Genomic DNA, 7,873 nt, shown 5'->3' with positions numbered 1-7,873 from the left:
ATTCTACTCAACTCTTCACCAGCTCAGCACAACATTAGAGCCTGCACTTGGGGACACTTGAGACTTGAATCTTGATTATAGTTCAGTATGTCTCCCTTTCAGTTTTTACCAAATGGAGTTGCTCAGGAGCTGGGTCTGGTCATGGGTGCTGAAGGACCCAACCCTCTGGCCCAGCCAAGTCCCCTTTCTGGCCGTCTCCCTCTCCCTCCAGGCTGTCAGCCTATAATTAGCATAACTAATTACCATAAATATATCCAGGGGGCCCTGATACACTTGGCATAACTGAAAAGGAACCTGCATTTCAGTCGGAAGTCAATGCTCCCTTTATTTCTTTAAATTTCATTTCAGATGCATTCCTCAGCTGACCCTTCACAAGGCCCCGCCTTTAACATTTCTGAGGATCTGACCCTGGAACCGCAGGACCTGGTCCCGCCCCCTGGTCTGCACCACCCCTGCTCTCTTCCCCCTCCCTCCCACTCTCCCTCCTTTCTCTCACCAGTATCTGCTGGCACCACCTGGAAGCAGCAGCTCAGACCCTCTCCTGACCTCTGCCACTCACCCAGGTGGTCTCCTCCCAGCAGGTGCAGCCACTATGTCACCCTGGGCTTCTGTCCACCTGCCAGGACTTGGAGCCAAGCTGGGTCTCCTTGCAATCCTGTGCGCCCTCCTGTTTCCCGGTAAGTCTGGACTCCCTCCCCTGTACCCAGTGTGGGGGATGGCCGGGAGCCTCAGGGGTTTCCTCCAAGCAGCCTTGTGGAGGTCAGACTGGAGCAGCCAACCTTGATCGTGGCACGCGCTGGCAGCTCGGCCATCCTGTTCCACAGGGCTAGAACCAAGTTCAGTTATATCCTGGTACTGCCACAAGGAGGGCAAGTCACAGTGACCTTAAATAATGGGACCAACATTATGTTATCAAATTAATGCTGAATAAAGTCTAAGAATATGTTCAGAATCACGATTTTCAAAGTTACGGTATCCGTTACCAGTTGCCCACACATCCTAGTATTGTGGGAACATTGACGTCCATTACCTCAGAGCCACCTGGTAAAATCTCAATTCTAAAAATTTCCAGGCATGCCTGGAAATCCACGTTAACTGTTTTGTATCGGGTCTTCTTCATGTTCAGCCCCGAGAACGGGCTCAGCCCTAACTGTCTCATAGAAATCTTGTATTGCTTTTGAATTTTGTTTTAAAATGTAGTTTAAAAAGAACTCACGCATCTTAGAATGTTAAAAATCACTGCGTAATATTGAACACTTATAGACAACAGGTGATGGTTAGACAATCTGATGGTTAGAAAGACCTGGAACCGGTTCTGTCTTGATCACTTTTCTCCCTTCCTCTCACACAACCTTTGCTTCTTTGACAAAACAGCACCTTTTTTTGCTCCCGATTCCCACGGACTCCATCAGCCAAGTTAGAGGAAAGGTTCATGCTTGGAGAGCTCAAAGCAGCTTCTTGGGCTGAGTGTGGCTTTTCCCCTGTGGAGGACAGACACCAAGTGCTACAGAGAGTGGCACAAATTCTCAGGACTTGTTTTATGTCTCTTTTACCCAAATGCAGATGCTGGAATGAAATCTTCTGAAGCATATAGCACACAGTGATGCACACAGCTGTGATTTCATTCAGCAAATGTGGTCTGGCACCTTTACTGTCTGAAAACATGATCTGCATCCTTCCGTGTAAGGTTGCTAGAAATTGGCCCATGTGATCTTCACCAGGAGACTGAGAAGATAGACTTTCACTTAAGACTTTGTGTATCCCTGTCTTTGCGGGCACTGATGTCCCTCCTGGTCAAAGGACAGGAGTGGGTGCTGAGGGGCATAAAGGGTGGACTTCGTTGAATGCCTTCTGTATTCCCCTTAGAACTGATTTTCCTCATTTCTTTACCCTGCTCTGTGCTCTAGGAGGCTAACGCCCACGGACTGCACTAATGGACATCTTTGTTGTGACTTCCACTGAATGTTGGCCAGTGAGAGTTGAAGTTCAAAGGAACCATGACCTCATCATTTGACAACAATTTCCATTCCTTGGGCACTAGACTTCCAAACCTGTGGATCCAGGGCCCTGGGAGAAAAGAAACAGATTCTTCTAGTGGGTTAATTGGTATAAAAAGGAATGGCCACTCCCACCTACCCCTCTTGGGTCCCGAGCACAAATTCTGTCTCTGGGGTAGAAGGCCCTATTGTTGGCCCCAGGGGAGGATGCAGCCAACCCAAGGCCACCTGTCAGGAGGGAACCCTGAGCTCACTCTGCTCCCAACTCCCAGCCTCCTCCTGATGCTTCCACTGACTGCTTCCAAATAGCAACCAGAGAATAAGGAAACCCATCCATGCGGTCCATGAGGGTCCACCTCGTAATGCCCAGAATGAGGTAAAGAAAGATGGACAGTCCATCTGGAGGAGCAAAAGGAAGAAATCAAGCAGATGGTCACTTAAGTGGGTTATGTTTTCCACCAAATAAGTAAAATAAGCTGGGGAATAGGGGGCCACTTTGAATTTGCTTAATGTTTGTTAACTTTACAAGAATATACGTCAGCATTTGTGAGCAAATTTGGGTTGTCTCAGACCTGCTGCCCTACCCAGTGGAGCCTGGTCAGGACACTATGAGGGCCACTCATGAATCCATGGCTAAGGGTCACAGTGGGCACGCATCTGAATGAGTTCCTTTGTGGACATTCTGCCCCAGGACCCTTCCTGCTAGTGGAAGGGAAAAGGCTAACAAAAATCACATATCTTCTCTGTTTAGTGAGCTAGTTTTAGCAGAAAGTGTCAGGGAAAATACACGGAGAGCACTCAAAATCCCATAACCAGACTTAAACACTCACAATGTGCAAAGAGGATGATGCTTTGGAAATCTGTAGCTGGCAGAGTTTTATTTTCCCATATACATCATGTCACTGGGAGCCTTTCTCAGGTTACACCAAACATTGACAGATACCATCCACAAAAGCAGGCAGTGGCTGTGCCCAGAATAAGCTCATTTTAAAAGTTAATCATGAGTTGGGGCGCCTGGGTGGCTCAGTCGGTTAAGCGTCCGACTTCGGCCCAGGTCATGATCTCGCGGTCTGTGAGTTCAAGCCCCGCGTCGGGCTCTGTGCTGACAGCTCAGAGCCTGGAGCCTGCTTCAGATTCTGTGTCTCCCTCTCTCTCTGACCCTCCCCCGTTCATGCTCTGTCTCTGTCTCAAAAATAAATAAACGTTAAAAAAAAAAAGTTAATCATGAGATAGTGAGTTTGAAAGTCAAATTTAATTGGAAAAAAAAGGGATTTTCTAAATTTCCCAATCTCCTATTTGATACATTGGTATGCAAGCCTAGCAAATTAGGAACACAGAAATTCACTATTGGTGCTAGATGCAGATAAGTGGGGGCGTGGTGTCCACAAAGTTTGCACGCACCCCGAGACGAAAGGCTAGGGGTTGGCATGTGGTGTGAGATGTTGGGGAGAGAGAAAGTGAAGGTACTTTCTGGTTCCCTTGTCTCTGAGAGCCTTGCCCCGCAAAGGATAGAAACTTCTTCAACAGAAACCCAAAACACGGCGGGGGGCGGGGGGGGGGGGAGAGAACCTGAGAATATCTGCCTGATGTCAAGCTCTGGAACACGGCCCTAGAAGAACACCACCAACAGTGGAGACATCGGCACAGACCAGCCCAAACCAGCCCTGACTGTCCCTCCGGGTGGCACGGGCTGGTGACCCAGATGCTTCTTAGCATCTGTGAGAGGGTCAGGGCGCCGAGGGGACCACAGGAGGCAGCAGCTGGGATCTGGATGAGAAGCTGAGGTGGGAGCTTTGCATCCCAAGCCGTGCTGTGAGTCGGTAGGGGTGGGTTCGGGGCTGGTACTGCACAGGACAATTCAGAGGGAGAGGCTGAATCCAGAGAGTGGGGCCAAGGGCTGGAAGAGGGCGGCAGGGAGACTGTGAGAACTAACTCTCCTCCCGGGTGCAGTGATGACATCCTGGGGTGAGCAGGAGGCAAGGAGACAAAAGGATGAGGAAGGGGACAAAGGAGACAGAACTAGCCTGAAAGGGGCTGTTCTAAACCAGAGGAAACTGTCTTCAGTTGGTAAGCTTAGTGCCTCCTCCAGCATCAGAAGGAAGAGATGACATGTGTGAGTTCAGCAATGACGACGCTCCCGTCCCCTGCCACGCACCAGAGATGTAGCCTGGGTTTGCTGTAACCACTGCACCCTGCTCAAGGTGCCTGCGTGAGGGGGGAGGGGGCACCAGTGGGGACCACAATCTATCCCATGCCCACCACCCTCTATGCCATGAGCAGGGCTGCGTCAGCCTGGGAAAAAGTGCCTTTTTCTAATTTTCTGTCCAGGTTGTGCAGTGTTTTAATTAGTAAAAGGAGACTTCTGTGCTAAGGGAGGCCCTGTTTAGAAAGTAGTAACTCCATAGAGTTGTGTAGGCAAGATACAGGGTTTTTACAAACGTAATCCATGAAGTTTCCTGAGCCTAAAAAAGATAAACTAGTCTGCAAAAATAATTGTCAATGAAGTAATGAAAATAGTATTGTTTGAATCCGGTAAACCAAACTTTAAATTCCAGAGCACAGAGACAGACTGACAGTCATGAGAAATGTACTAAAACAACAACCACAAAAGCCTGCATTTGTATCAACCCCAGGGAGCCAGCAGGTGCAGTGAGAGGAGGAGGTGAGCTGGAGCTTCTCCAGAACCTTCTTCTGTGGAGCAGAGATGCCAGCACCCACCCCAGGGATGGTGTGAGGTTATGAGATTAGAAATCCAAATGCTTAACGTGCAGCCTGGAGGAAGGACTTGGCAGTAATTATCAGTATTTCTTGTCATTTTCACTTCTGCCTCCATTTCTTAGAAGGAAATAATTGGGACATTTACACACAAAAAAACCTTCCTTGATTCATTTTGTAATATTGCTATCTGCACAAGATATACCTGTGTCTACATCTCTGTCTCTGTCTCCATCTCAATCTCTATCTACGTATCTGTGTCTATGTCATTATCTCTATCTCTATTTTTCTCTGGCTCTAGCCCTAGCTCTATCTCCATCTCTCACCTATGTCTCTATCCATTTACTCCTGTCTATCTATGTATCCAGAAATGGATTCATGGGATTGATGTTCCCACCACCTGACAAATATTCTCCAGACAAATCAGAAACCTCAGAAACTGCATGGATGATGCCCCTGCTTCCATGGCAGCCTCCTGCGCCAGCTTCCCATTGACCGGATCGCCTCCTGATGACAGCCGCTGTCTGGGCTTGTGGAGAGCAACCTGAGTGCGTCAGGGACCCTCAGCAATTCGTCCTGAGATTTCCAGGGAGTCTGGGTGACACAGGCTGCATGACGAGGGGACTGGGATGGAGGGAGGGCAGGTGACTGCGGTCCCAGACGGGACTCGAGGGCCAGGTGCTGCGCCACACAAAGGCAGACGGAGGCTGGTGCTGCTGGGATACAAGTGCCCGGAGGAGCACCCTTGTGTGCGGTTCTGTGACCTCGCCGGGGTCTGCGCGTTCCTGGTGGGTAATGCAGCTTTGGTACCCACTCACTGAACGGATGTGTGAATAGATGAATCTTAGGGAGCAGTACTGAGCAAGCACATTCAGGGTACTTCCTGTGATGAATCCTCAACCGTGCATTCTAGAGCCTTGAGAGACATACGTACACACAGACACATACATACCTGTGTGCACATACATGTAGGCACATTATTATTACAGAGTGGTATGTAACATGTATGTTACACATACATACTATGTTATAATAAGTTTAAATGGAAGAGAAAAAGTATCCTACTTAAGAACATAGGTTCCAGACATAGATCCTCTGCTGCATCCAGACATAGATCTTCTGCTGCAAATTACTATATTTTTTAATGTTTTATTTATTTTTGAGAGCGAGAGAGAGAGAGAAAACATGAGTGGGGGAGGGGCAGAGAGAAAGAGGGAGACATAGATTCCAAAGCAGGCTCCAGGCTCTGAGCTGTCAGGACAGAGCCTGATGCGGGGCTCGAACTCATGAACTGTGAGATCATGACCTGAGCCAAAGTCAGACGCTTAACCCACTGAGCCACCCAGGTGTCCCTCCCTCTCTGTTCTAAACCAGTAAAGGATTTCAGTCTTTTAACAGGAAAATGGCTTCCTTACAGTTATATCATTGGATAGTCACAATCACACAGTAATGAGAGAAATCTGCTGATGAAGTGAGTTACCAGCCCTATTTTGCAGGATGATTTGGGGTAAATACTGTGGGTCTCTTCCTCTGGTTCTTAGCTGTGTGCTCAGAGCACCCCTTCTTCTTACTGCGACAGCCACCAGATCTGCACTGTGATCAGCCCCATATTCAACCACCTCTCCTGACAAGTGCTGGCAGAATGTGGCTCCTGTCCTGGCTCGTCCTGGTGGCCTCCCTTGGCAGCGTGAGTGGCTCTACCCACGGGACATTTCATTCAGTGAAGAAAGGTGATATTAAGCATCAACAATCTAGTCGCCCATGTGGGCAGAGGCTGCCCACATGGTCATTCAAACTAAGTTGACAAATTCCACCATGAGCTTGAATTCTTCAGGAAGAAAGTATGGACCTCACACCCCAAGCTTTTCATTAATGGAGAACAAATGTGTACTATTTTAATAAGTGTCAAAATTTCACTAATTGTTGCTTTTGGGTTTTTTTTTCAGATACAAATGCAGACATTTTAATAACACGACGCTTACCATCCATTACCAAGAAAAAAGGAAACACAGCATTTTTAGTATGGCAAATAAAAACAGGTGTCTTAAGGAAGAATGTAAATATATAGTCTTATTGACAGAGGCCAGACCAGCCTCTAAACCAAATTCTATGTATTTCTTCAAATGCATATGTGGCCACAGACAAAGTGTTAGTGAAGAAAGGAAATGAAGCCAGGAAAGGATGGAGGGATTTGCCAGCGAGCCTGAGGATACACGGAGTTAATGAGGCAGGTGCTGGGCTGTATGACTGCACCTGCTGGGATCCACTGTATGGAAATGCACCACTGACACTGAACAGAAGCCCTCCCACTATGCCACACCCCCGAAAACATATACCCACGCCTTTCTAGCTCCCAAGGACCTGGCCACTGTCTATACAGGACTTGTCTCCTGCATCTGTGTCCTCAGCAAGGTCTGCGCTAGGAGCCCAAGGACGCAATCTGTGATGTTTCTTTCAGTTAGGTCACTCGATTCTTATCACTGTTGGGGACTGAATGACTTTTGTAAGTGTCCTGAATTTTCTACTTCTCCATTGATGAGAAGCTTCCTGGGAAGGAAGCCATGTCCAGTGTGCAAAATGGTTTGCTGAATGAATAATGAATGAATGAATGAATAGGAGAATGATGAAAACCACAAGGCCTTTGTTGTTTTTCTTTGTTTGCTTGAGAAAGAGAGAGAGAGAGAGAGAGAGAGAGAGCATGAGCAGAGGAAGGACAGAGAGAGAAGGAGACACAGGACCCAAAGCACACTCCAGGCTCCTAGCTGTCAGCACAGAGCCTGATGCAGGGCTCGAACTCATGAACCTCGAGATCATGACCTCAGCTGAAGTCAGATGCTTAACCAACTGAGCCACCCAGGGGCCCCCATAAGGCCTTTGGAGTGATAAAAACCTGGATTTGAATTCCTGCTCAGCCACTTAACTGACAGCACGATCCAGGAACGTTACCAGATCTTTCTCATAGGGTTGCTGGGGACCGAAAGAGGTTCCACACAGGACAGTGCGAGCACAGGGTCAGCACATCACAGTGTCAGTTCCCATTACAACCAAACGGCTTCCCTGAGCCATCTCAGCTAATACAGGAGCTCAGGGACTCTTTAAAAGTCACATCTTGGGGCGCCTGGGTATCTCAGTCGGTTGAGTGTCCGACTTCGGCTCAGGTC

At 48.2% G+C, this 7,873-nt stretch overlaps 1 long non-coding RNA gene across 1 annotated transcript; it reads left to right on the top strand.

Moving 5' to 3' along the window:
• Positions 1 to 475: 475 nt before the first annotated feature.
• Positions 476 to 6,619, top strand: LOC144615654 (uncharacterized). The gene is made up of 4 exons (XR_013554040.2): positions 476 to 677; positions 1,564 to 3,817; positions 5,081 to 5,500; positions 6,292 to 6,619. It is a non-coding gene; the product is annotated as an uncharacterized LOC144615654 (long non-coding RNA).
• The last annotated feature ends 1,254 nt before the right edge of the window (positions 6,620 to 7,873 follow it).

The sequence above is a fragment of the Panthera onca genome, chromosome A2 (genome assembly GCF_046562875.1).
Source record: "Panthera onca isolate mPanOnc1 chromosome A2, mPanOnc1 haplotype 2, whole genome shotgun sequence".
Taxonomy (NCBI): domain Eukaryota; kingdom Metazoa; phylum Chordata; class Mammalia; order Carnivora; family Felidae; genus Panthera; species Panthera onca.
Note: the sequence above shows the minus strand (reverse complement) of the source record. Positions and strands in the feature narration are given on the sequence as shown.